At 38.1% G+C, this 27,500-nt stretch overlaps 3 non-coding genes and 10 pseudogenes across 3 annotated transcripts; 7 read left to right on the top strand and 6 right to left on the bottom strand.

Annotated features, from left to right (window-relative positions):
- Window positions 1-4,869: 4,869 nt before the first annotated feature.
- On the top strand, window positions 4,870-4,988 carry LOC149135536 (5S ribosomal RNA; annotated as a pseudogene).
- A 549-nt stretch (window positions 4,989-5,537) lies between these two features.
- LOC128251356 (5S ribosomal RNA) lies at window positions 5,538-5,656 on the bottom strand (annotated as a pseudogene).
- A 1,385-nt stretch (window positions 5,657-7,041) lies between these two features.
- LOC128251355 (5S ribosomal RNA) lies at window positions 7,042-7,160 on the top strand (annotated as a pseudogene).
- A 507-nt stretch (window positions 7,161-7,667) lies between these two features.
- Window positions 7,668-7,786, bottom strand: LOC149135535 (5S ribosomal RNA; annotated as a pseudogene).
- Window positions 7,787-14,943: 7,157 nt separating this feature from the next.
- LOC149135534 (5S ribosomal RNA) lies at window positions 14,944-15,062 on the top strand (annotated as a pseudogene).
- A 547-nt stretch (window positions 15,063-15,609) lies between these two features.
- LOC149135533 (5S ribosomal RNA) lies at window positions 15,610-15,728 on the bottom strand (annotated as a pseudogene).
- Window positions 15,729-16,531: 803 nt separating this feature from the next.
- Window positions 16,532-16,650, top strand: LOC128247928 (5S ribosomal RNA; annotated as a pseudogene).
- Window positions 16,651-17,196: 546 nt separating this feature from the next.
- On the bottom strand, window positions 17,197-17,315 carry LOC149135532 (5S ribosomal RNA). The gene has a single exon (XR_016242077.1). It is a non-coding gene; the product is annotated as a 5S ribosomal RNA (ribosomal RNA).
- Window positions 17,316-23,497: 6,182 nt separating this feature from the next.
- On the top strand, window positions 23,498-23,616 carry LOC128251463 (5S ribosomal RNA; annotated as a pseudogene).
- A 546-nt stretch (window positions 23,617-24,162) lies between these two features.
- Window positions 24,163-24,281, bottom strand: LOC149135531 (5S ribosomal RNA). Its single transcript, XR_016242069.1, has one exon. It is a non-coding gene; the product is annotated as a 5S ribosomal RNA (ribosomal RNA).
- Window positions 24,282-25,089: 808 nt separating this feature from the next.
- On the top strand, window positions 25,090-25,208 carry LOC149135530 (5S ribosomal RNA; annotated as a pseudogene).
- Window positions 25,209-25,753: 545 nt separating this feature from the next.
- LOC149135529 (5S ribosomal RNA) lies at window positions 25,754-25,872 on the bottom strand. The gene has a single exon (XR_016242073.1). It is a non-coding gene; the product is annotated as a 5S ribosomal RNA (ribosomal RNA).
- Window positions 25,873-26,988: 1,116 nt separating this feature from the next.
- LOC149135528 (5S ribosomal RNA) lies at window positions 26,989-27,107 on the top strand (annotated as a pseudogene).
- The last annotated feature ends 393 nt before the right edge of the window (window positions 27,108-27,500 follow it).

The raw sequence follows: 27,500 nt of genomic DNA, 5'->3' as shown, positions 1-27,500 counted from the left end.
TCCTGTCTGTATTAAAGCATTTTTAAGGCAATCCTTGAACCTTAGTTTAGGCCTATGCGCTGGTCTCCTACCGTCTTACAGCTCATCATACAATAGCTGCTTGAGCAGTCCCTCATCACCCATCCTTACCAGATGTCCTCCCCCACCTCAAACGTCTTTGCAAAATCATTGACTCTATACTTCTACTGCCACTCCTCTCAAGCACCTCCACATTACTAATGGCCATTTTTCAGTTTATCCTCCCCCCAGTTTTTCTCAGACAGTATTGATGGCATCGTTCCAGTTGCCCTACATGCCTACGGTAAATACCCCATGCCTCGCTCTCATATAGCAAAGATGGCAGGACGCACGTGTTATATATCTTAACTTTAATTTGTGAAGATGTATTATGTCGTGTCCACAGACGCCTATCAAGCCTACCAAAAGCCCTACTAGCTCTGCTGATTCTATATGAAATTTCATCACAAGACCAGCAGTGCTCAAGGTACTTACTAAATAAATAAATCTTGACACAGTCCCCAACCTTTGACCATTCACAGTTATAAAAGATTCCACATACGTCTTGGAGGGAGCGGGCTGGTACACTATAACTGTTTTTTCAAGAGGGATCGTTAGACTTAATGTTGTACATGCTGCAGAAATCGCGTTCAACATGTGCTGCATATCTTTCTGGGAATGTGCCAACAGATCACAACCATCTGCATACAGAAACTCAATAAGGTGAGAATGCAGAACTTTCGTTTTGTCATAGTCTTTTGAGATTGTACAGTTTTTTTCGTTGTCCTTTATCTTATATAGACCTCTTCAGTGCAATCCTCAAAAGCTATTTGAAAGACTATTGCAAAATACATAGTAAACAATGTGGGAGCAGGAATATCACCTTGTTTTACACCATTTTCTACGGAAATAGGATCTAATAAGGTACCTCCAACATTAACTTTCACTTCCATCTTGTCATGAAACTTTCTAAACATTCTCAAATTTTTCAGGGCATCCTAGCTTTTTCAGGATCTCCCAAAGTGCAACTCTATTGACAGATTCAAACGCTTTCGTTAGATCAATGAAAACCTGATATATGTCCATATCCTGTTCAATGCACTTCTCTTGCAACTGTCTAGCTGAAAATATCATATCCATAGTAATCCCACAATCCCTAAACCCACATTGCGATTCTGGTAGAACCTCGTCAGCAATGTGTAGAAGCAATCTGTCCAGCATTACCCTACAAAGGACCTTTCCAGCAACAGCTAACAGACAGATGCCGCGATAATTATCACAGACATCCTTTCCACCTTTAGATTTATATAGTAACTCCATAGTAGCATCACTCTAATCCGAAGGAACCTCTTCACTATGCCAAACCCTCTGAATTACATCCATCAACATTGTACAGAGATGATCACCAGCATATTTATATATCTCTGCACCTAATCCACCCATACCAGGAGCCTTTCCATTGTTCAATTTCTTGACTGCTGCTTTTTTTCAACCAGGTTTGGAACCTTTGCTAAAAGATGTTTTGTGGGTCTCTCAAGTATATTATCTAGAAAAGAGCGGTCAACTTCAGTGGGTCTATTGAGCAACTCATCAAAATGCTCTTTCCATCTCCCAACAATATCTTTAGGATTTGTTAATAATTCTGTGCCATCCTTTCTCCGAAGCAGCGCAACCGTTGATGAAACTGGTCCATAAACGTTTTTCAAGAGTAAAAAAGTTTGGAATTGTTAGCATTTGAAGCTTCTTGGATTTCATCGCATCTTTCACTCCACCAATTTTCCTGCATCATTTTCAGCTTCCTCTGCACTGTTGCTTTTACTGCTTTGAAATATGTAACCACTGTCCTGTTCGCTGATATGTCAACATTTTGCAACATTTTAAATGCCTTTTGCTTCTCCTCTAAGATAAGGCTAATTTCTTCATCGTTATCGCCAAACCAATCTTGGTGCTCTTTTACAGCAAAGCCAAGAATGTTGGCTTTGCTGTACAAACCTCGTATACCCTTTTTTTGAATGACTTCCAACTTCCATCACAGGAAACTCACTGTGTACTGACGGTATCTTAAGCTTATTGACATCAATCCATTTAGGTAACTTGTCATTATTTGCTCTGACCTTAGGCTTGACAACAAAATTCACCTTGGCACGCAAAAGCCTATGGTCTTTCCAGCACTCAGTACCACGCATCACTCGTACAATAGCATAGTCGCAAGTATCTCGTTTCCTAGTGGGGACGTAATCTATAAGATTTCTTAGAACCAGGGTGCATCCATGTCATTTTATACTTTTTTTTTAGTTGAAACATTGTGTTCATGACACATAAATCCATCTCTACGCACATTTGTAATAGTAGTAAACTATTACTGCTGGAACTTCCAGCCCCATGCCTTTCCAAGACACCCCAGGTTTCCCAACGCAAGCATTAAAATCATCTAAAATGACAACTTTGTCATCATGGGTGATACTGCGTATAATCTCTGTAAGTGATAGATAGAAAGAAAGTTTATCATCCTCTGATGAATTCATAGTTGGAGCAGATGCACTAATGAGTATTGCATAGCGACCTTTTCTTAATGGAAGTCTTAAAGACAACAAACGATCCGAATGACCACATGGTAGTTCCTCAAATTTTAAAACCAGAGTAGTTTTGGTAGCAAATCCCACTCCTGATTCTCTCTTACACGTCTCCTCTCTATCGTTCCCAAATAAATGATACCCAGCAGAATTCTCAACCAAATTCCCCTTTCCATGAATTCTTGCTTCGGCTACTGCTACAACATGTATATCATACCGTTGTAACTCTTTTGCAATAAGCGCGGATCTTCTCTCCAGACGAGATTTCAGATATTGTCTTATAATGTTCTATGGGATTGGCTTTTGTGAAGGAGGGAGTGTGACACTACTGCCCTCTTTTGAGTTTCCTGCCTGGATATTGTTTCATCTGGGATCTTGAGCAGCAAGTAGTCAAGTTGTTTCTTGAAAACATCTACCTCCACTTCATGGAGATCCCTCAGATGTTTTAGCAAGGCGTTAAATAGCTGTGGGGCCTTGAATTCCAAGATGTTGCCGTACATGGTCCTCGCCTTAGATGAGACAGCTGGAACATTTGGAATAGTGCAGTGCCGTTCAGTTCGAGGTCTGGTATAGCTCTCAATTCCAAAGTTTGGTGCGAGCCCTTCCGATATCTTCCACACATATATCACTGCATACCTCTCCCATCTTCGCTCTAGGGAGTAGATTCGTAGCTCTCTCATTCTCTCCCAGTAGCTCAACTGTTATATTGATGCGATCTTCCTTGTGTAGCATCGCTGAACCGCCTCAATTTATGCTATTAAACGTACACTGTACGTTGACTATAGTTGACAGTAGTAGTCCAGACAGCTGAGAACAAATGTCCTTCACAGAACCAGCATAGTTCCCTGGTCGGTTGTTCTGAATGTTTCTCTGAATCTATCCGGTCATTCGCCTGCATACTGCCACCATCTTGGTGATATGCATGTGAAACGAGGTATCGTTCCTCGTATCAAACCCAAAAACACGCACCGTACAAGATTTGGGGATTGCCGCTACATTTCGTCCAAAGCATCGTTGTTACGTCTTCTGAGCACTAATTACCATGTAGCGGAGGGCTTGAAATTTACCGAATGAATTTATGTAAAAATACTTATTATATCAAGACAGAAAATGTTAAACAATATGATTAAAAATAGATGTAATACTTATCTTAGCGAATATTATAAACTTGACATTATTAACTTTAAGTTTATTAAAATATAAACTAACAGAAATATTAAGTGCAAATCTTATCTTAACAAATCTTTTGTTTAAAATTCAATTTAAACGAAGTTTTAGGTTAAACTAAAATTATAAACGTCATATTATTAACTTTACGGTTATTATAATATAAACTAATAAAAATTAATTTATATAAATTAATTTATACAAAAATAATTATATCACCAAAAAATAAAAGAAAACATTTAACAAGATTATTGCAAAGAAATGCTAAACTTATCAAATCGAATATTTAGTTTAAATAAAATTTAAATGTTATACTATTAACTTAAACTTAATTAGAATATTAAGTGATAATAAATAAAATTATATAAAAACACTTATTTTACAAATAGAACAAAGACATATTAAACAATATTATAGTAAATAAATACAACACTAATCTAATCGAAGATTTGGCTTACACAAAAATGTTAAGCTTAACACGATTAACTTAGTGTTAAATAGGATAACAGCTTACAATAAATATCAAGTGAATTTCAGATTTCACTTTGCCGCTGCCAATTTAGTCAATAGTCCTTCACTGTAACACCACATTACCCTTACTACTAATATGTCCAAATCTTACCCACAAATAATCTTCAAAACATTAATACACCGCCGCACATGTCATCAAAAAACTTATGCTATGGCTACCCGCACCAACGGGAAATACTTATGGATCATCCTAACACGACACTCGCCACAACAATGTCTAGTATTTAGCAAAGTTTCTCTACTATTGCCTCGCCTATGTTTCATTTCACTTCCGTGGAATTTATGCTACTGGAAAGGACTCTCTACGTGCATAATACTAAGGGCCCCATCAAGTGAAGTGAGTAGAGCATGATGGGATATTTCACAGCGAGCGATGTTGTCGGTGGTAAACAAGCAATGCAGCTTATGACAACAATCTTCATCGAAAGTATGCTAATTGCAAATGGCCGGCAAAGACAAAGCGACAGATGCTGAGATGTGAGTAAAATAAAACTCAGTAATACACATACAAGATAACAAAAATTCAATTCATAACCACAAAACGATTTCCTATGTTCAGACGGTGTATTACAGAAAATGGTTCGAATGACACCGCTCTATCGTTTACGGACATATCACTTTGAAAACACCGGTTCTCGTCCGATCACCGAAGTTAAGCAAAGTCGAGGCTAGTTAGTACTTAAATGGGTGACCGCTGGGGAAACATAGGTGCTGTAAACATCTTTACATTTTTTTTATTTCAGAAGTATTCTCTACTTCAAGTCTGTCCCTTCATACGCTTTTGCCTCGCGCACAAATATACATATTTACAGGCACCAATTTCCATGCTTTTCTCTCACTGCACTTTCACAGCTTTATTCTGCAAAGTGAAATAACTGTAGCCAATGTTTGCTTAGTCATATAGTCCAGGCCACCACCCGCTTCTAGTGTCATGCGGCTTTCGCTAATTCTTCCTTCAGTATATTGGCTCCCTGGTGAATCGTGCTCGACGATTAAACTTCATTTTTACTCATACTTATGGGCAGAGACAATTTGATCGGCTCTCCTACATGTGCAAATGTTGAAAGTAGCATAGAGCAGGCAACTGCAGCAGTGAACGGTTGAACGCCTCTTGCAATAGAAGCGAGTGAAATGTAAAAAAGAGAGAGAAGAAAGAAAAGAAAATATAAAATCTACTCTAAAGTTACTTTGAAATTTCAGCTGCCAGAGGCATAGTTGAAAATTTATAAAACTTTTTTAAAGTAATAACATTAAACAAAAAGTGTACGATGCTAACAGCACCTACGTTTCCCAAGCGGTCACCCATCTAAGTACTCACTAGGCTCGACGTTGCTTAACTTCGGTGGTCGGTCGAGGACCGGTGCTCTCAGCGTGATATGGCCGTAAGCGATTATCAACATGCCTTTTAGTACCTTTTTTCTAATAAACGACTAAATGCAAGCAGCTTTTAACATTTTACAATCTATACTCACTTTTGTCATAATTTTCAAATCTTTACCCTACTTTTCTTCTACCAGTTCACTATTGCATCGGCTGATCAAACTTTCTTTCTTTTATTCTAACTTCCATATACACTACTAGCAACTAGCTTCACGCTCACTAGCTTTCAGATTTCACTTTGCCGCTGCCCATTAGTCAATAGTCCTTCACTGTCACGCCACACTTCCCTTACTACTACTACTTCTGTCCCAATCTTACCTACAAATGCTCCTCAACACATCACCACACGTCATCACAAACTTATGCTCTGGCTATCCGCACCAATAGCAAAGAGCTATGGATCTTCCTGATGCGACGCTCGCCACATCAACGTCCAGTATTTAGCAAAATTTCCCCGCTTGTGACTCGCCCATCTTTCATTTCACTTCCGTGGACTTTATGCTAGTGGAAATGACTCTCTACGTGCATATTACTAAAGCCCGCATCAATTCTAGTGGCTGGTGCATGATGGGACACTTTACAGCGAGCGAAGTTGTCGGAGGTAAACAAGCAATGCTGCTTATGACAACAATCTTCATCGAAAGTATGCTAATTGCAACTGGCCGGCAAAGACAAAGCGACAGATTCTGAAGTGTGAGTAAAATAAAAATCAGGGATCCTTTTTAAAACGGGGTCCACATTTTTCATTAACGGAACACTTTGAAACTTGGAACACTGGTAGAATGTGTCATATAAAACATCTTTTTCTTTTAGTCTTCTTTAGAAATAAAGAAATCCATAAATTATTCCATGTTAAAATTGTCGTATTTGTGTAATTTCAACCAATCACTGACGTCCATTCATCCGATATACATTAAGTGCCGACTACATAAACAAACGATTCTGAAACAATTAACCCTAACCCTAACCCTAGGGTTAGGGTTAGAGTTAGGGTTAGGGTTAAAGCAAATTTAAAATGAAAAAAGCAAATAAAACGAAGCTATGGAGATTAAATACGCTTTACATTGCTTAATCTGCCAAAGGAGTAAATGTAAACAACTGAATACTTGTCAGTGATTGGTTGAAATTATCGAAATAAGACAATTTTGTACATGAAATAAATTGGAATACAAAAATATTTTTCTGTTCTATAACACAAAATAGATAAGTATACGAAGTTTGAAAGACTTTCGGTACCAAAAACACTACGTAAAACATTAATGAAAAATGTGGCCCTCGTTTTAAAAAGGATCCAAACAAGGATCCAAACAAAAATTCAATTCATAACCACACAACAATTTCCTATGTTCAGACGGTGTATTACAGAAAACGGTTTGAATGACACTTCTCTATCGTTCACGGCGTTATCACTTTGAAAACACCGGTTCTCGTCTAATCACCGAAGTTAAGCAAAGTCGAGCCTAGTTAGTACTTAAATGGGTGACCGCTTGGGAAACCTAGGTGCTGTAAACATCTTTGCATTCTTTTATTTCAGAAGTATTCTCTACTTCAAGTCTGTCTCTTCTTTCGCTTTTGCCTCGCACACAAATATACATATTTACAGCTTTATTCTGCAAAGTGAAATCACTGTTGCCAATGTTTGCTTAGTCATATAGTCCAGGCCACCACCCGCTTCTAGTTTCATGCGGCTTTCCCTAATTCTTACTTCAGTATATTGGCTCCCTGGTGAATCGTGCTCGACTATTAAACTTCATTTTACTCATACTTATGGGCAGAGTCAATTTGATCGGCTCTCCTACATGTGCAAATGTTGAAAGTAGCATAGAGCAGGCAACTGCAGCAGTGAATGGTTGAACGCCTCTTGCAATAGAAGCGAGTGAAATGAAAAAAAGAGAGAGAAGAAGGAAAAGAAAATATAAAATCTACTCTAAAGTTTCTTTGAAATTTCAGCTGCCAGAGGCATAGGTGAAAACCTATAAAACATTTTGAAAGTAATAACATTAAACAAAAAGTGTGCGATGCTTACAGCACCTAGGTTTCCCAAGCTGTACCCCATCTAAGTACTCACTAGGTTCGATATTGCTTAACTTCGGTGATCGGACGAGGATCGGTGCTCTCAGCGTGATATGGCCGTAAGCGATATTCAACATGCCTTTTAGTACCTTTTTTCTAATAAACGACTAAATGCATGCACCTTTTAACATTTTACAATTTATACTCACTTTTGTCACAATTTTCAAATCTTTACTCTACTTTTCTTCTACCAGTTCACTATTGCATCGGATGAGCAAACTTTCTTTCTTTCTTTTATTCTAACTCCCAAATACACCACTAGCAACCAAGGGCCCGGGAACAGGGGGTGCAGCGGGTGCACCCGCACCTCCTAGAATTTTCAGGGGGTGCAAGATCAAAATTTGCACCCCCTACATAATCTTACCAGTTGCAGAAAAAAAGTATCTAAAATCTATCGGTATAAAATGGTTAAGTTCTATCTCGTTTCAAAACAAAAAATAAAATAAATATATGAATAAATAAAAGTGATGAAGCTAGCATAAAATTCCCTAGGGAGTTTAGGACCACTAACTTCTGAAGGCAAGTAGCGTCAAAATACAGAAAAGTAAGTGACAATAACAACAGTAGCAGCAACAATAACCACAACAAAACCAGCATGTATGGTTAATTTTTAACGTATAGCATTACTTGAATTATTGAAGACATCTCCCACCCAGTTTCTGTCTGTCAATACTTCTCTCCATCTTTTAGTACCACTCCCAAGTTTAAAGACTTAAAACATGGTTGAATGGATTCGACCGTTTGACCCCAGTCTAAAAATAAAACCCCTTCAAAATTCTTTCAATACAAAACGACCATTCAATATTCGATACTATTATTTGCTTGACCAGTGCCTGGGTAAGTGCCTTTTTTTTCAACTCCAACTTTAGTCTTGATTCACCTTTTCATTAAATCTTAATTCCTCTCTATCTGCTTGAGTTCCTTAGGAAATAGTTTCCTTTTAGCGTTACTACTAACAAATCGTATCTTAAAGACTTAGTTTAGGCAGAATGCCTTATATATCGACAACTTTCATTTTTTTATCTTGCCTTAATTCTGTCATATTATTAATCAAATGTCTTCCTGCCTATATATAAAATAGTATCTGCGTCATATCTGTTTCCGATACTGTCGTGCTTTTTCGTTTTATATAGAAAACGTTGATTTAATTAGTTTGATAAGTGTCTCTGCACGAAACACTCGAACCTTCAGTCACTATGTAACTTTCGCCGATCAATAAATCTATACTTATTGAGACTGACTCAACATAAGTTCTATTTTTCATGTTTGAACCACTACGCCTGATGAGAACCCAATAATGTTCGGAAATCGATTAAAGTTGTTCATCTTTTTTTTTTCAATCTACGGAGAAAAAGGCTAAATTTGCCCTCTTTATAAATATACGATATATATATATAAATATAAATAGACCTCGATAATCGGTTCGGGATTTTCCCCCAATGATTTTACAAAGGTCACTTGGGGCCCCAATTCGCCGTGAAACCATTTGGTAGCTGGTATCGTTACGAGGTCTGTTTATATTTATCCACTTCTCTACTTGTAGAGTAAGCTCGGATCTATTTTAAAACGGGGGCCACATTTTTCATTAATGTTTTACGTAGTGTTTTTGGTACCGAAAGACTTTCAAACTTCGTATACTTATCTATTTTGTGTTATAGAACAGAAAAATATTTTTGTATTCGAATTTATTTCATGTAAAAAATTGTCTTATTTCGATAATTTCAACCAATCACTGACAAATATTCAGTTGTTTACATTTACTCCTTTGGCTGATTAAGCGATGTAAAGCGTATTTAATCTCCATAGCTTCGTTTTATTTGCTTTTTTCATTTTAAATTTGCTTTAATCCTAACCCTAACCCTAACCCTAACCCTAACCATAGGGTTAGGGTTAGGGTTAGAGTTAATTGTTTCAGAATCGGCTGAATGGACGTCAGTGATTGGTTGAAATTACAGAAATACGACAAATTTAACATGGAATAACTTATGGATTTCTTTTTTTTTTTAAGAAGACTAAGAGAAAAAGATGTTTTATATGACACATTGTACCAGTGTTCCAAGTTTCAAAGTGTTTCGTTAATGAAAAATGTGGCCCCCGTTTTAAAAAAGATCCGTAAGCTCTCCTCCGGTTATATGGTTTTACCGTATATTATCACATATGTATATATATATATATAATATATATATGTGTGTGTGTGTGTGTGTATGTGTGTATATACATATATAGAGAGAGAGGTAGGTAGGTACATATGTAAGCACATACACGCATGCATATACATACGAATGTATGTATTTGTGTGTCTGTATGTCACCCCACCATCGCCTGATAACTAATGTTGATGCGATTATGCCCCTGTAACTTGGCGGTTCGAAAAAAGAGGCGATAGAATTAATACGAGGCTTCTAAAGAATAATTTCTGGCGTTGATTTCTTCAAATAAAAGACGGTGCTCTAGTATGGCTTATCGTCTTTTGAAGCATATTGGATGGGAGGTCATGTTGCTGGTTTTGCCAATAAAAACACAAGCACTATTTATTTGATGTTCACTATTTGTTTTTCAGGGTTTTGTTCGACCAGAGTTCTTTCGTTACAATTCAGTGGCCTTATACGTGGTTCTTTACTTATTTTTTCTTTCTTGTGTCTGCCCTTTTTAATCATCTGCCATGTTGTATTCAACAGAAATTCAAAATCTTATGGGAAACTTCGTAAATCTTGTAATGGAACTTGCTGAAGAATGCAGTGCAGAAGTAAGCCAGTGGTTTAAGCGTCGGAACAATTTCCTCTCTGATACAATTCAAAATGAAATTTTAGAGGCATATGCTCATAACATTTTACATGAGATCAAAATAAAAGTAGAAAATTCCAGATTTATTGGCATTATATGTGATGGTACCACTAATTGCTCTGGCATGGAACAAGTATCAATCACTGTCCGGTACGTTTCTGAAGACCTGAATGTCAATGAGGATTTTCTAGGTTTTTATAACCCCCCTGACTGCTCTTCGAAGACACTGACTAAGATTATTCTAGATGTTTTTTGTCACATAAACATTTCACTTGGCTCAAAGTTATGCTGTGTTTCATTTGATGGTGCAAGTACCATGAGTGGAAACATTTCAGGTGTACAAACGCGATTGAAAAATTTGTTTCCAGGTACATATTTTGTACACTGTAGAAACCACTCTCTAGACCTTGTCCTCCAAGAAGTTAGTTCTAAGGTTACCTTTGTAGCTGATGCACTGAACTTTGTTCATCAATGCGCCAGTCTTGTAAAAGAGTTACCAAAAAGAAAAGCACAATGGACAAATCTTTGTGGTGAGAATGTTATCATGTTGCAAGCAGTGTGTCCAACTCGGTGGTGCATTAGAGAAGCAGCACTGAAACAGGCAGAAAACAATTATAAGAATATTCAAAATTTTTTGCTTGGCCTTCTTAATGACTTGTAGTTAAGAGCAACAACAAAAGCTACTGTTAAAGGGCTGCTAAAACAATCTGGCAAGCTTCCATTTTATCCGGCATTAAAATCGCTGGGGATATATTTGGGGTATGTAAGTCAGTGGCACGTAGCTTACAGCGTCCAGGCACGACAGACGGTGATTGCTTGAAATTGATTGAAAAGTTGAAAAACTCTCTTTCAAAAATGAGAAGTGAGAAGGTTTTTGAAAAATATTTTGATGAAGTATCCTCTTCTGACTTAGTGAAAATGCCCAACATTTCGCGATCTAAAAATACACCACTGTGCTTTAGGCACACAACAACTACTGAAGAAGTTGCTCTTTCTGTCACCGATAACTGGCGTCGGCAATTTTTCTCTATAGTGGCTGTCATCGAAAATGAATTGACTCGCCGGATTCAGCAACAGGGAATACGTGTATGCTCTGAGCCAGAGGAGTTGCTGTTGTCAGCAGTCACTTGTGGTGTATTTAACTTTGAAGATGCACATCTACCTGCTTCTTTTGATTTGCTCTTACTGTCATCTCAAATCAAACTTCTTGCTAGCCTATGGACGGAAAGGGAAACTTTGCCTAAATCATTTAATGACATAGTTGAAAATGGAGAGCGTCTGATGCTATTCGTCATTCTAGTATGCCACAAGTATTGGCGTTAATGCAGCTTGTCTTGTCTTCACCTGTATCTGTTGCATCAAGCGAAAGAATATTCAGTGCACTTCGCCGTTTGAAGACCTGGCTCCGTACCACAATGAAACAGCACCGTCTTATACATTGTGCCATAATGCATGTACATAAAAAATATACGAGGAAAACACTTTGCACATCCTCATGAAACGTTTCATTAACAAAACGTGTGAGCGTAGGAAAACTTTTGGAATATGTTGATGCAGTTTTTTTCATATACGTGTGAATTATGGAGTGATGCAAAAACTCGGCTTACTTCCATTTTAACACTACTTATAGCTTCATTATTTCTTTCTTGGTAAACTGACATTTGAATGTTCAGAGAAAACTTCAAAAGTAACTATTAGTGACTTCTCTTCAAAATGAACAAAATTTGGCATCATGCTGTTATCAAGTACCTGTAGAAAAAGGATTTAGTCCCCAAGAACATGTTGATATATCGGAGGATGATGCTCCAGTTTTATCAACAGTGCAAAACTGATTAAGTGATTTGAGCAGACATAATTTTGAGAAGACTAATGATCTGAACAGTCTGCAACTGCCTCCACTGGAGAAAAAAAATGAATTGCCAGTGTTATTAGCATATCACGTGTGAGGGCTGAGAATATTCTACACAATAAATTTGGCATGATGAAAGTTTCTGCTTGGTGGGTGTTGCTTCTTCTGACACCTGATTAAAAGGGCACCAGGCTGATCACATTTCGATAATATCTGACATTGCTTGAGGCAAATCCAGTTTCCTTAAACGTGTTGGGTTTATCATTTTGAGTTAGAGAATAAGAGATAATCTAACAGTGGAGACACTCTTCAACACTTACTCTAAAGAAGGTCATCAAGATCGTTTAATCTGCAGGGAAGGTGATGGCCTCAGTATTTTGGATTGCAAAAAGCATCGTGTTTATTGACTACTTTCAAAGGCTCTCACCATCAATGGAGAGTGCTGTACTGTTCCACCTTTCTAAGGCAGTTGTGAAAGGTTATCAAGGCCAAACGCAAGGAAAACTGTCGAGTATGTTTTTCTTTCATAGAAACAAATACTCCAGTGCACAAGTAATTGGTTTCGATGGCTGCTGTGTGTGATTGGCTTTGGACTGCTAAGCCACCCTCCCTACTTTAATGATTTGACCTCATCTTATGATCTATATTCCCTACATATATAAAAAAAAATCCTTGGTTTGGAACCAATATCATAGTGATGATGTTTTATCAGCTGTTGAAAACTTGTTTAACTAACAGGATAGCTTCTTTTCCAATGCAATCGAAGCAATGAATCGCTGAAAGAAGTATGCAGATAATCCTTTCTGTTTGATTTTCACTTTTCAATTGCGTCAATTTTATTCCAATTTCAAAAATGTGTATTGTTCACATGAACTAAACCAACAGTATGTTTATCCAACATTTCACAAAACTTTATTAAAACTTCCATCGTTGAATGTTTTAACATTGTAATGTTGTCACCTTGTACAAAATGCCAGCTTCCACATCCTGTTCTGTGATGGAGGGGAAAATGATCAAACTTTAAACCTCTGTTACAGTTTTCTAAAGTTTTTCTGGAATAAGTGAATAGCATCAGATTCAACGGGAAAAATTACACCAATATATCAAATTTGAAAATTTTCGCTTAATTTTAAAATTTCAGCAGGTGAAATCAAGCAGAAAAGATCCTAATATATAAAAATGAACTTCATTTGGTCACATTCTATGACAATATAATGGTCAGCCTGTTAACTTTCCAGTCGATCCCCATAATAATAAAAGTTATTATTGAACATTTGTTTGTTTTGATACCCAAGTTAGAAAACTTCACCTTGTTTGTAAAAATTTTGGGTACTACAGGAGAAGTGTAGACCTGAGTTCTGAGAGTGCGCATGTCACAAATTTGCGCGTGCACGCGCATTAGTTGTAAGTAGTCAAGTTTAGCTCACAAGGCAAATGACGAGATGCGCAGATTCGCGCTACTTGCTGGAAAAGGAGCGGGGTTATCCATGTAATACAAAAAGAAAATTGCAGATAAGTTGAATATAAAAGTGAAAAATAATCATTGAATACTGAAAAAACATTCACCTCCACTAACTTTAAACACTAACCCTAAACCCTAACCCTAATCCCTAACCCTTAATAAAATATGGGAAAAGCTGGAGATGAATGTTTTGAAAACATTCTGAACTATCTTTCAGAATGGTTTACTTTTCAATGAAATATCATTCGGTTATTTTTCATGTTTTCATTCAATTAATCTGCAATTTTCTTCTTGTATCAGATGGATAACCCACACTCCATTTACAGCAAGTAGCGCGCGTCTCGTTTTTTACCTGTGTGCTAAATTCGAATACTTACGACTAACGCAGGCGCATGCGCAAATTTGTGACATGCACACTGCCAGAACTCGGATCCACACTTCTCCAGTAATGCCAAATTTTGAAACTGAGTTCGCAACCCCTAAGCAAATTTTGTTCCCGGGCCACTGCTAGCAACTAGCTTCACGCTCACTCGCTTTCAGATTTCACTTTGCCGCTGCCAATTAGTCAATAGTCCTTCACTGTTACGCCACACTGCCCTTACTACTACTACTTGTGTCCCAATCTTACCCACAAATGCTCCTCAACACATCACCACACGTCATCACAAACTTATGCTCTGGCTATCCGCACCAATAGCAAATAGCTATGGATCTTCCTGACGCGACACTCGCCACATCAACGTCCAGTATTTAGCAAAATTTTCCCGCTTGTGACTCGCCCATCTTTCATTTCACTTCCGTGGACTTTATGCTAGTGGAAATGACTCTCTACGTGCATATTACTAAAGCCCGCATCAAGTCTAGTGACTAGTGCATGATGGGACACTTTACAGCGAGCGAAGTTGTCGGAGGTAAACAAGCAATGCTGCTTATGACAACAATCTTCATCGAAAGTATGCTAATTGCAACTGGCCGGCAAAGACAAAGCGACAAATGCTGAGATGTGAGTAAAATAAAACTCAGTAATACACATACAAGATAACAAAAATTCAATTCATAACCACACAACGATTTCCTATGTTCAGACGGTGTATTACAGAAAACGGTTCGAATGACACCTCTCCATCGTTTACGGCCATATCACTTTGAAAACACCGGTTCTCGTCCGATCATCGAAGATTAGCAAAGTCAAGCCTAGTTAGTACTTAGATGGGTGACCGCTTGGGAAAACTAGGTGCTGTAAAGATCTTTCCATTCTTTTATTTCAGAAGTATTCTCTACTTCAAGTCTGTCTCTTCTTTCGCTTTTGCCTCGCACACAAATATATGTATTTACAGGCACCAATTTCCATGCTTTTCTCTCACTGCACTTTCACAGCTTTATTCTGCAAAGTGAAATAACTGTTGCCAATGTTTGCTTAGTAATATAGTCCAGGCCACCACCCGCTTCTAGTTTCATGCGGCTTTCGCCAATTCTTACTTCAGTATATTGGCTCCCTGGTGAATCGTGCTCGACGATTTAACTTAATTTTACTCATACTTATTGGCAGAGTCAATTTGATTGGCTCTCCTACATGTGCAAATGCTGAAAGTACCATAGAGCAGGCAACTGCAGCAGTGAACGGTTGAATGCCTCTTGCAATAGATGCGAGTGAAATGAAAAAAAGAGAGAGAAGAAGGAAAAGAAAATATAAAATCTACTCTAAAGTTTCATTGAAATTTCAGCTGCCAGAGGCATAGGTGAAAACTTTTCAAACATTTTTAAAGTAATAACATTAAACAAAAAGTATGCGATGCTTACAGCACCTAGGTTTCCCAAGCGGTCACACATCTAAGTACTCACTAGGCTCGACATGGCTTAACTTCGGTGATCGGACGAGAGCCGACGCTCTCAGCATGATATGGCCGTAAGCGATTACCAACCTGCCTTTTCGTACCTTTATTCTAATAAACGACTAAATGCAAACACCTTTTAACATTTTACAATTTATACTCACTTTGTCACAATTTTCAAATCTTTACTCTACTTTTCTTCTACCATTTCACTATTGCATCGGCTGAGCACTCTTTCTTTTATTCTAACTCACAAATACGCCACTAGCAACTAGCTTCACGCTCACTCGCTTTCAGATTTCACTTTGCCGCTGCCTATTAGTCAATAGTCCTTCACTGTCACGCCACACTGCCCTTACTACTACTACTTGTGTCCCAATCTTACCCACAAATGCTCCTCAACACATCACCACACGTCATCACAAACTAATTCTCTGACTATCCGCACCAATATCAAATAGCTATGGATCTTCCTGACGCGACGCTCGCCAGATCAACGTCCAGTATTTAGCAAAATTTCCCCGCTTGTGACTCGCCCATCTTTCATTTCACTTCCGTGGACTTTATGCTAGTGGAAATCACTCTCTACGTGCATATAACTAAAGCCCGCATCAAGTCTAGTGACTGGTGCATGATGGGACATTTTACAGCGAGCGATGTTGTCGGAGGTAAACAAGCAATGCTGCTTATGACAACAATCTTCATCGAAAGTATGCTAATTGCAACTGGCAGGCAAAGACAAAGCGACAGATGCTGAGATGTGAGTAAAATGAAACTCAGTAATACACATACAAGATAACAAAATTCAATTCATAACCACAAAACGATTTCCTATGTTCAGACGGTGTATTACAGAAAACGGTTCGAATGACACCTCTCTATCGTTCACGGCCATATCACTTTGAAAACACCGATTCTCGTCCGATCACCGAAGTTAAGCAAAGTCGAGCTTAGTTAGTACTTAGATGGGTGACCGCTAGGGAAAATTAGGTGCGGTAAACATCTTTCCATTCTTTTATTTAAGAAGTATTCTCTACTTCAAATCTGTCTCTTCTTTCGCTTTTGCCTCGCACACAAATATACATATTTACAGGCACCAATTTCCATGCTTTTCTCTCACTGCACTTTCACAGCTTTATTCTGCAAAGTGAAATAACTGTTGCGAATATTTGCTTAGTCATATAGTCCAGGCCACCACCCGCTTCTAGTTTCATCCGGCTTTCGCTAATTCTTACTTCAGTATATTGTCTCCCTGGTGAATCGTGCTCGACGATTAAACTTCATTTTACTCATACTTATGGGCAGATTCAATTTGATCGGCTCTCCTACATGTGCAAATGTTGAAAGTAGCATAGAGCAGGCACCTGCAGCAGTGAACGGTTGAACGCCTCTTGCAATAGAAGCGAGTTAAATGTAAAAAAAAGAGAGAAGAAGGAAAAGAAAATATAAAATCTACTCTAAAGTTTCTTTGAAATTACAGCTGCCAGAGGCATAGGTGAAAACTTATAAAACATTTTTAAAGTAATAACATTAAAGAAAAGTGTGCGATGCTTACAGCACCTAGGTTTCCCAATCGGTCACCCATCTAAGTACTCACTAGGCTCGACGTTGGTTAACTTCGGTGATCGGACGAGAACCGGTACTCACAGCGTGATATGGCCGTAAGCGATTGTCAATCTGCCTTTTGGTACATTTATTCTAATAAACGACTAAATGCATGCACCTTTTATCATTTTACAACTTATACTCACTTTTGTCACAATTTTCAAATCTTTACTCTACTTTTCTTCTACCAGTTCACTATTGCATCGACTGATCAAACTTTCTTTCTTTTATTCTAACTCCCAAATACACCACTAGCAACTAGCTTCACGCTCACTAGCTTTCAGATTTCACTTTGCCGCTGCCAATTAGTCAATAGTGCTTCACTGTCACGCCACACTGCCCTTACTACTACTACTTGTGTCCCAATCTTACCCACAAATGCTCCTCAACACATCACCACACGTCATCACAAACTTATGCTCTGGCAATCCGCACCAATAGCAAATAGCTATGGATCTTCCAAGGGCCCGAGAACAGGGGATGCAGCGGGAGAACCTGCACCCCTAGAATTTTCAGGGGGTGCAAGATCAAAATTTGCACCCCCTACATAATCTTACCAGTTTCAGAAAAAAAGTGTCTAAAATCTATCGGTATAAAATGTTTATTTCGATCTCGTTTCAAAACAAAGAAAAATAAATAAATTAATTAATAAATAAATAAATAGATAAAAGTGATGAAGCTGGCATAAAATTCCCTAGGGAGTTTAGGACCACTAATTTCTGAAGTAAAGTAGCGTCAAAATACAAAAAAATAGGTGACAATAACAGCCGTAGCAGCAACAATATCAACAAAACCAGCATATATAGTTAATTTTGAGTATATAGCATTACTTGAATTATTGAAGACAGCTCCCACCCAGTTTCTGTCTGTCAATACTTCTCTCCATCTTTCAGAACCACTCCCAAATTCTTTGTAATTGGTGTTGCTAAAGACTTAAAACATGGTTGAATGGGTTCGACCGTTTGACCCCAGTCTAAAAATAAAACCCCTTCAAAATTCTTTCAGTACAAAACAACCATTCAATATTCCATTATCAACTGGACCACTGCCTGGATAAGTGCCTTTTTTTTCAACTCCAACTTTAGTCTTGATTCACCTTACTTATTGAGACTGACTCAACATAAGTTCTATTTTTCATGTTTGAACCACTACGCCTTGTTTGAAAATCGATTAAGGTTGTTCATCTTTTTTTCAATCTACGGAGAAATGGCTAAATTTGCCCTCTTTATAAATACACGTTATATATATATATATATATATATATATATATATATATATATATATATATATATATATATATATATATATATATATATATATATATATATAGACCACGATAATCGACTCAGGATTCTCCCCCAATGACTTTACTAAGGTCATTCGGGGCCCCAATTCGCCGTGAAACCATTTGGTAGCTGGTATCGTTACGAGGTTTATTTATATTTACCCACTTCTCTACCTGTAAAGTAAGCTCTCCTCCAGTTATAAGATTTTACCGTATATTATCATATATATATATATATGTGTGTGTGTGTGTGTGTGTGTGTGTGTGTGTGTGTGTGTGTGTGTGTGTGTGTGTGTGTGTGTGTGTGTGCGTATGTGTGTATATATATATATATATATATATATATATATATATATATATATATATATATATATAGTGAGAGAGAGAGAGATGTAGGTAGGTACATATGCAAGCACACATACACGCACGCATATATATACGAATGTATGTATTTGTGTGTCTGAATGTCACCCCACCATCGCATGATAACTAATGTTGATGCGATTATGCCCCTGTAACTTGGCGGTTCGAAAAAAGAGGTGATAGAATTAATACGAGGCTTCCAAAGAATAATTCCTGGCGTTGATTTGTTCAAATAAAAGACGGTGCTCTAGTAAAGCCTATCGTTTTTTTTAAGCATATTGGATGGGACGTCATGTTGCTGGTTTTGCCAATAAAAACACAAGCACTATTTATTTGATGTTCACTATTTGTTTTTCAGGTTTTTGTTCGACCAGAGTTCTTTTGTTACAATTCAGTAGCCTTATACGTGGTTCTATACTTATTTTTTCTTTCTTGTGTCTGCCCTTTTTAATCATCTGCCATGTTGTATTCAACAGAAATTCAAAATCTTATGGGAAACTTCGTAAATCTTGTAAGGGAATTTGCTGAAGAATGCAGTGCAGAAGTAAGTCAGTGGTTTAAGCGTCGGGACAATTTCCTCTCTGATACAACTCAAAATGAAATTTTAGAGGCATATGCTCATAACATTTTACATGAGATCAAAATAAAAGTAGAAAATTCCAGATTTATTGGCATTATATGTGATGGTACCACTAATTGCTCTGGCATGGAACAAGTATCAATCACTGTCCGGTACGTTTCTGAAGACCTGAATGTCAATGAGGATTTTCTAGGTTTTTATAATCCCCCTGACTGCTCTTCGAAGACACTGACTAAGATTTTTCTAGATATTTTTTGTCGCCTAAACGTTTCACTTGACTCAAAGCTATGCTGTTTTTCATTTGATGGTGCAAGTACCATGAGTGGAAACATTTCAGGTGTACAAATGCGATTCAAAAATTTGTTCCCAGGTACATATTTTGTACACTGTGAAAACCACTCTCTAGACCTTGTCCTCCAAGAAGATAGTTCTAAGTTTACCTTTGTAGCTGATGCACTGAACTTTGTTCATCAACACGCCATTTTTGTAAAAGTCACCAAAAAGAAAAGCACAATGGACAAATCTTTGTGGTGAGAATGTCATCATGTTGCAAGCAGTGTGTCCAACTCGGTGGTGCATTAGAGTAACAGCACTGAAATGAGCAGAAAACAATTATAAGAACATTCAAATTTTTTGCTTAACCTTCTTAATGACTCATCGTTAAGAGCAACAACAAAGGCTACTGTTAAAGGGCTGCTAAAACAATCTGGCAAAGCTTCCACTTTGTTCAGCATTAAAATCGCTGGGGATATATTTGGGGTATGTGAGCCAGTGGCAGGTAGCTTACAGCGTCCAAGCACGACAGCCGGTGATTGCTTGAAATTGATTGAAAAGTTGAAAACCTCTCTTTCAAAAATGAGAAGTGAGAAGGTTTTTGAAAAATATTTTGATGAAGTATCCTCTTCTGACTTGGTGAAAATACCCAACATTTCGCGATCTAAAAATACACCACTGCGCTTTAGGCACACAACAACTACTGAACAAGTTGCTCTTTCTATCACCGATGACTGGCGTCGGCAATTTTTCTCTATAGTGGCTGTCATCGAAAATGAATTGACTCGCCGGTTTCAGCAACAGGGAATACGTGTATGCTCTGAGCGAGAGGAGTTGCTGTTGTCAGCAGTCAATTGTGGAGTATTTAACTTTGAAAATGCACATCTACCTGCTTCTTTTGATTTGCTCTTACTGCCATCTCAAATCAAACTTCTTGCTGGCCTATGGACGGAAAGGGAAAATTTGCCTAAATTATTTAATGACGTAGTTGATAAATGGAGAGTGTCTGATGCTATTTTTCGTTCTAGTATGCCACAAGTGTTGGCGTTGATGCAGCTTGTCTTGTCTTCACCTGTATCTGTTGCATCAAGCGAAAGAACATTCAGTGCACTTCGCCATTTGAAGACCTGGCTCCGTACCACAATGACACAACACCGTCTTACACATACGATGAAAACACTTTGCACATCCTCATGAAACGTTTCATTAACAAAACGTGTGAACGTAGGAAAACTTTTGGAATGTGTTGATACAGTTTTTTTCATATACGTGTGTATTATGGAGTGATGCAAAAACTCGGCTTACTTCCATTTTAACACTTCTTATAGCTTCATTATTTCTTGGTAAACTGACATTTGAATGTTCAGAGAAAACTTCAAAAGTAACTATTAGTGGCTTCTCTTCAAGATGAGCAAAATTTGGCATCATGATGTTATCAAGTACCTGTAGAAAAAGGATTTAGTCCCCAAGAACATGTTGATATATCGGAGGATGATGCTCCAGTTTTATCAACAGTGCAAAACTGATTAAGTGATTTGAGCAGAGATAATTTTGAGAAGACTAATGATCTGAACAGTCTGCAACTGCCTCCACTGGAGAAAAAAAATGAATTGCCAGTGTTATTAGCATATCACGTGTGAGGGCTGAGAATATTCTACACAATAAATTTGGCATGATGAAAGTTTCTGCTTGGTGGGTGTTGCTTCTTCTGACACCTGATTAAAAGGGCACCAGGCTGATCACATTTCGATAATATCTGACATTGCTTGAGGCAAGTTCAGTTTCCTTAAACGTGTTGGGTTTATCATTCTGAGTTAGAGAATAAGAGATAATCTAACAGTGGAGACACTCTTCAACACTTACTCTAAAGAAGGTCATCAAGATCGTTTAATCTGCAGGGAAGGTGATGGCCTCAGTATTTTGGATTGCAAAAAGCATCGTGTTTATTGACTACTTTCAAAGGCTCTCACCATCAATGGAGAGTGCTGTACTGTTCCACCTTTCTAAGGCAGTTGTGAAAGGTTATCAAGGCCAAACGCAAGGAAAACTGTCGAGTATGTTTTTCTTTCATAGAAACAAATACTCCAGTGCACAAGTAATTGGTTTCGATGGCTGCTGTGTGTGATTGGCTTTGGACTGCTAAGCCACCCTCCCTACTTTAATGATTTGACCTCATCTTATTATCTATATTCCCTACATATATAAAAAAAAATCCTTGGTTTGGAACCAATATCATAGTGATGATGTCTTATCAGCTGTTGAAAACTTGTTTAACTAACAGGATAGCTTCTTTTCCAAGGCAATTGAAGCAATGAATCGCTGAAAGAAGTATGTAGATATCTTTTCTGTTTGATTTTCACTTTTCACTTGCCTCAATTTTATTCCAATTTCAAAATTGTGTATTGTTTACATGAACTAAACCAACAGTATGTTTATCCAACATTTCACAAAGCTTTATTAAAAGTTCCATCGTTGAATGTTTTAACATTGTAATGTTGTCACCTTGTACAAAATGCCAGTTTCCACATCCTGTTCTGTGATGGAGGGGAAAATGATCAAACTTTAAACCTCTGTTACAGTTTTCTAAAGTTTTTCTGGAATAAGTGAATAGCATCAGATTCAACGGGAAAAATTACACCAATATATCAAATTTGAAGCTTTTCGCTTAATTTTAAAATTTCAGAAGGTGAAATCAAGCAGAAAAGATCCTAATATATAAAAATGAACTTCATTTGGTCACATTCTATGAGAATATATTGGTCAGCCTGTTAAATTTCCAGTCGATCCTCATGATAATAAAAGTTATTATTATTGAACATTTGTTTGTTTTGATACCAAAATTAGAAAACTTCACCTTGTTTGTAAAACTTTTGGGTACTACAGAAGTGTGAACCCGAGTTATGAGAGTGCGCATGTCACAAATTTGTGCGTGCACGCGCTTTAGTTGTAAGTAGTCAAGTTTAGCTCACAAGGCAAATGACGAGATGCGCAGATTCGCGCTACTTGCTGGAAAAGGAGCGGGGTTATCCATGTAATACAAAAAGAAAATTGCAGACAAGTTGAATATAAAAGTGAAAAATAATCATTGAATAATGAAAAAACATTCATCTCCCCTAACTTTAAACCCTAACTCTAAACCTAACCCCTAACCCTAAACCCTACCCTAAACCCTAATCATAATCCCTAACCCTTAATAAGATATGTGAAAAGTTGGAGATAAATGTTTTGAAAACATTCTGAACTATCTTTCAGAATGGTTTACTTTTCAATGAAATATCATTTCGTTATTTTTCATGTTTTCATTCAATTAATCTGCAATTTTCTTCTTGTATCAGATGGATAACCCACCCTCCATTTACAGCAAGTAGCGCGCGTCTCGTTTTTTACCTGAGTGCTAAATTCGACAGCTTACGACGAACGCAGGCGCATGCGCAACTTTGTGACATGCACACTCCCAGAACTTAGATCCACACGTCTCCAGTAGTGCCAAATTTTGGAACTGAGTTTCCAGCCCCTAAGCAAATTTTGTTCCCGGGCCACTGGTGGCTAGTGGTGTATTTGGGAGTTAGAATAAAAGAAAGAAACAAAGTTGGATCAGTCGATGCACTACTGAACTGGTAGAAGAAAAGTAGAGTAAAGATTTGAAAATTGTGACAAAAGTGAGTATAAATTGTAAAATGTTAAAAGCTGCTTGCATTTAGTCGTTTATTAGAATAAAGGTACTAAAAGACAGGTTGATAATCGCTTATGTCCATATCACGCTGAGAGCACCGGTTCTCGTCCGATCACCGAAGCTAATAAACGTCGAGCCTAGTGAGTACTTAGATGGGTGACTGCTTGTGAAACCTAGGTGCTGTAAGCATCGCACACTTTTTGTTTAATGTTACTACTTTCAAAATGTTTTATAAGTTTTCACCCATGCCTCTGGCAGCTGAAATTTCAATGAAACTTTAGAGTAGATTTTATATTTTCTTTTCCTTCTTCTCTCTCTTTTTTCAGTTCACTCGCATCTATTGCAAGAGGCGTTCCACCGTTCACTGTTGCAGTTGCCTGCTCTATGCTACTTTCAACATTTGCACATGTAGGAGAGCCGATCAAATTGACTCTGCCCATAAGTATGAGTAAAATGAAGTTTAATCTTCGAGCACGATTCAATAGGGAGCCAATATATTGAAGTAAGAATTAGCGAAAGCCGTATGAAACTAGAAGCGGGCGGTGGCCTGGACTATATGACTAAGCAAACATTGGCAACAGTTATTTCACTTTGCAGAATAAAGCTGTGAAAGTGCAGTGAGAGAAAAGCATGGAAATTGGTGTCTGTAAATATGTATATTTGTGAGCGAGGCAAAAGCGAAAGAAGAGACAGACTTGAAGTAGAGAATACTTCTGAAATAAAAGAATGGAAAGATGTTTACAGCACCTAGTTTTCCCAAGCGGTCACCCATCTAAGTACTAACTAGGCTCGACCTTGCTTAACTTCGGTGATCGGACGAGAACCGATGTTTTCAAAGTGATATGGCCGTAAACGATAGAGAGGTGTCATTCGAACCGTTTTCTGTAATACACCGTCTGAACGTAGGAAATCGTTGTGTGGTTATGAATTGAATTTTGTTATCTTGTATGTGTATTACTGAGTTTTATTTTACTCACATCTCAGCATCTGTCGCTTTGTCTTTGCCGGCCAGTTGCAATTAGCATACTTTCGATGAAGATTGTTGTCATAAGCAGCATTGCTTGTTTACCTCCGACAACATCGCTCGCTGTATAGTGTGCCATCATGCACCAGTCACTAGACTTGATTCGGGCTTTAGTAATATGCACGTAGACAGTCATTTCCACTAGCATAAAGTCCACGGAAGTGAAATGAAAGATGGGCGAGTCACAAGCGGGTAAATTTTGCTAAATACTGGATGTTGATGTGGCGAGTGTCGCGTCAGGAAGATCCATAGCTATTTGCTATTGGTGCGGATAGCCAGAGCATGAGTTTGTGATGACGTGTGGTGATGTGTTGAGGAGCATTTGCGGGTAAGATTGGGACACAAGTAGTAGTAGTAAGGGCTGTGTGGCGTGACAGTGAAGGACTATTGTCTAATTGGCAGCGGCAAAGTGAAATCTGAAAGCTAGTGAACGTGAAGCTAGTTGCTAGTGGCGTATTTGTGAGTTACAATAAAAGAAAGAATGTTTGATCAGCCGAAACAATAATGAACTGGTTGAAGAAAAGTAGAGTAAAGATTTGAAAATTGTGACAAAAGTGAGTATAAATTGTAAAATGTGAAAAGCTGCTTGCATTTAGTCGTCTATTAGAATAAAGGTACTAAAGGGCAGGTTGATAATCGGTTACGGCCATATCACGCTGAGGGCGCCGGTTCTTGTCCGATCACCGAAGTTAAGCAGCGTCGAGCCTAGTGAGTACTTAGATGTGTGACCGCTTGAGAAACCTAGGTGCTGTAAGCATCGCACACATTTTGTATAAAGTTATTACTTTAAAAATGTTTTATAAGTTTTCACCTATGCCCCAGGCAGCTGAAATTTTAAAGAAGCTTTAGAGTAGATTTTATATTTTCTTTTCCTTCTTCTCTCATTTTTTCAGTTCACTCGCATCTATTGCAAGAGGCGTTCCACCGTTCACTGTTGCAGTTGCCTGCTCTATGCTACTTTCAACATTTGCACATGTAGGAGAGCCGATCAAATTGACTCTGCCCATAAGTATGAGTAAAATTAAGTTTAATCGTCGAGCACGATTCACCAGAGAGCCAATATACTGAAGTAAGAATTAGCGAAAGCCGCATGAAACTAGAAGCGGGTGGTGGCCTGGACTACATGACTAAGCAAACATTGGCAACAGCTATTTCACTTTGCAGAATAAAGCTGTGAAAGTGCAGTGAGAGAAAAGCATGGAAATTGGTGCCTGTAAATATGTATATTTGTGTGCGAGGCAAAAGCGAAAGAAGAGACAGACTTGAAGTAGAGAATACTTCTGAAATGAAAGAATGAAAAGATGTTTACAGCACCTAGGTTTCCCAAGCGGTCACCCATCTAAGTACTAACTAGGCCTGAATTTGCTTAACTTCGGTGATCGGACGAGAACCGGTGTTTTCAAAGTGATATGGCCGTAAACGATGGAGAGGTGTCATTCGAACCGTTTTCTGTAATACCCCGTCTGAACATAGGAAATCGTTTTGTGGTTATGAATTGAATTTTTGTTATCTTGTATGTGTATTACTGAGTTTTATTTTACTCACATCTCAGCATCTGTCGCTTTGTCTTTGCCGGCCAGTTGCAATTAGCATACTTTCGATGAAGATTGTTGTCATAAGCAGCATTGCTTGTTTACCTCCGACAACATCGCTCGTTGTCAAGTGACCCATCATGCACCAGTCACTGGACTTGATGCGGGCTTTAGTAATATGCAAGTAGAGAGTCATTTCCACTAGCATAAAAATGTTTTATAAGTTTTCACATATGCCTCTGCCATTTGAAATTTTAAAGAAACTTTAGAGTAGATTTTATATTTTCTTTTCCTTCTTCACTCTCTTTTTTTCATTTCACTCGCTTCTATTGCAAGAGGCGTTCAACCGTTCACTGCTGGAGTTGCCTGCTTTCGTTGAAGATTGTTGTCATAAGCAGCATTGCTTGTTTACCTCCGACAACATCGCTCGCTGTAAAATGTCCCATCATGCACCAGTCACTAGACTTGATGCCGGCTTTAATAATATGCACGTAGAGAGTCATTTCCACTAGCATAAAGTCCACGGAAGTGAAATGAAAGACGGGCGAGTCAAAAGCGGTGAAATTTTGCTAAATACTGGACGTTGATGTGGCGAGCGTCGCGTCAGGAAGATCCATAGCTATTTGCTATTGGTGCGGATAGCCAGAGAATTAGTTTGTGATGACGTGTGGTGATGTGTTGAGGAGCATTTGTGGGTAAGATTGGGACACATGTAGTAGTAGAAAGGGCAGTGTGGCGTGACAGTGAAGGACTATTGACTAATTGGCAGCGGCAAAGTGAAATCTGAAAGCTAGTGATCGTGAAGCTAGTTGCTAGCGGCGTATTTGTAAGTTAGAATAAAAGAAAGAAAGTTTGATCAGCCGATGCAATAGTGAACTGGTAGAAGAAAAGTAGTGTAAAGATTTGAAAATTGTGACAAAAGTGAGTATAAATTGTAAAATGCTTAAAGCTGCTTGCATTTAGTCGTTTATTAGAATAAAGGTACTACAAGGCAGGTTGATAATCACTTACTGCCATATCACGCTGAGAGCACCGGTTATCGTCCGATCAAGGAAGTTAAGTAACGTCGAGCCTATTGAGTACTTAGATGGGTGACCGCTTGGGAAACCTAGGTGCTGTAAGCATCGCACACTTTTTGTTTAATGTTACTACTTTCAAAATGTTTTATAAGTTTTCAGCTATGCCTCTGGCAACTGAAATTTGAACGAAACTTTAGCGTAGATTTTATATTTTCTTTTCCTTCTTCTCTCTCTTTTTCATTTCACTCGCATCTATTGCAAGAGGCGTTCAACCGTTCACTGTTACAGTTGCCTGCTCTATGCTACTTTCAACATTTGCACATGTAGGAGAGCCGATCAAATTGACTCTGCCCATAAGTATGAGTAAAATGAAGTTTAATCGTCGAGCACGATTCACCAGGTAGCCGATATACTGAAGTAAGAATTAGCGAAAGCCGCATGAAACTAGAAGCGGGTGGTGTCCTGGACTATATGACTAAGCAAACATTGGCAACAGTT

Source organism: Octopus bimaculoides, chromosome 5 (assembly GCF_046866305.1).
Source record: "Octopus bimaculoides isolate indiv1 chromosome 5, ASM4686630v1, whole genome shotgun sequence".
Taxonomy (NCBI): Eukaryota; Metazoa; Mollusca; class Cephalopoda; order Octopoda; family Octopodidae; genus Octopus; species Octopus bimaculoides.
This window is presented reverse-complemented; position numbering and strand designations above follow the sequence as displayed.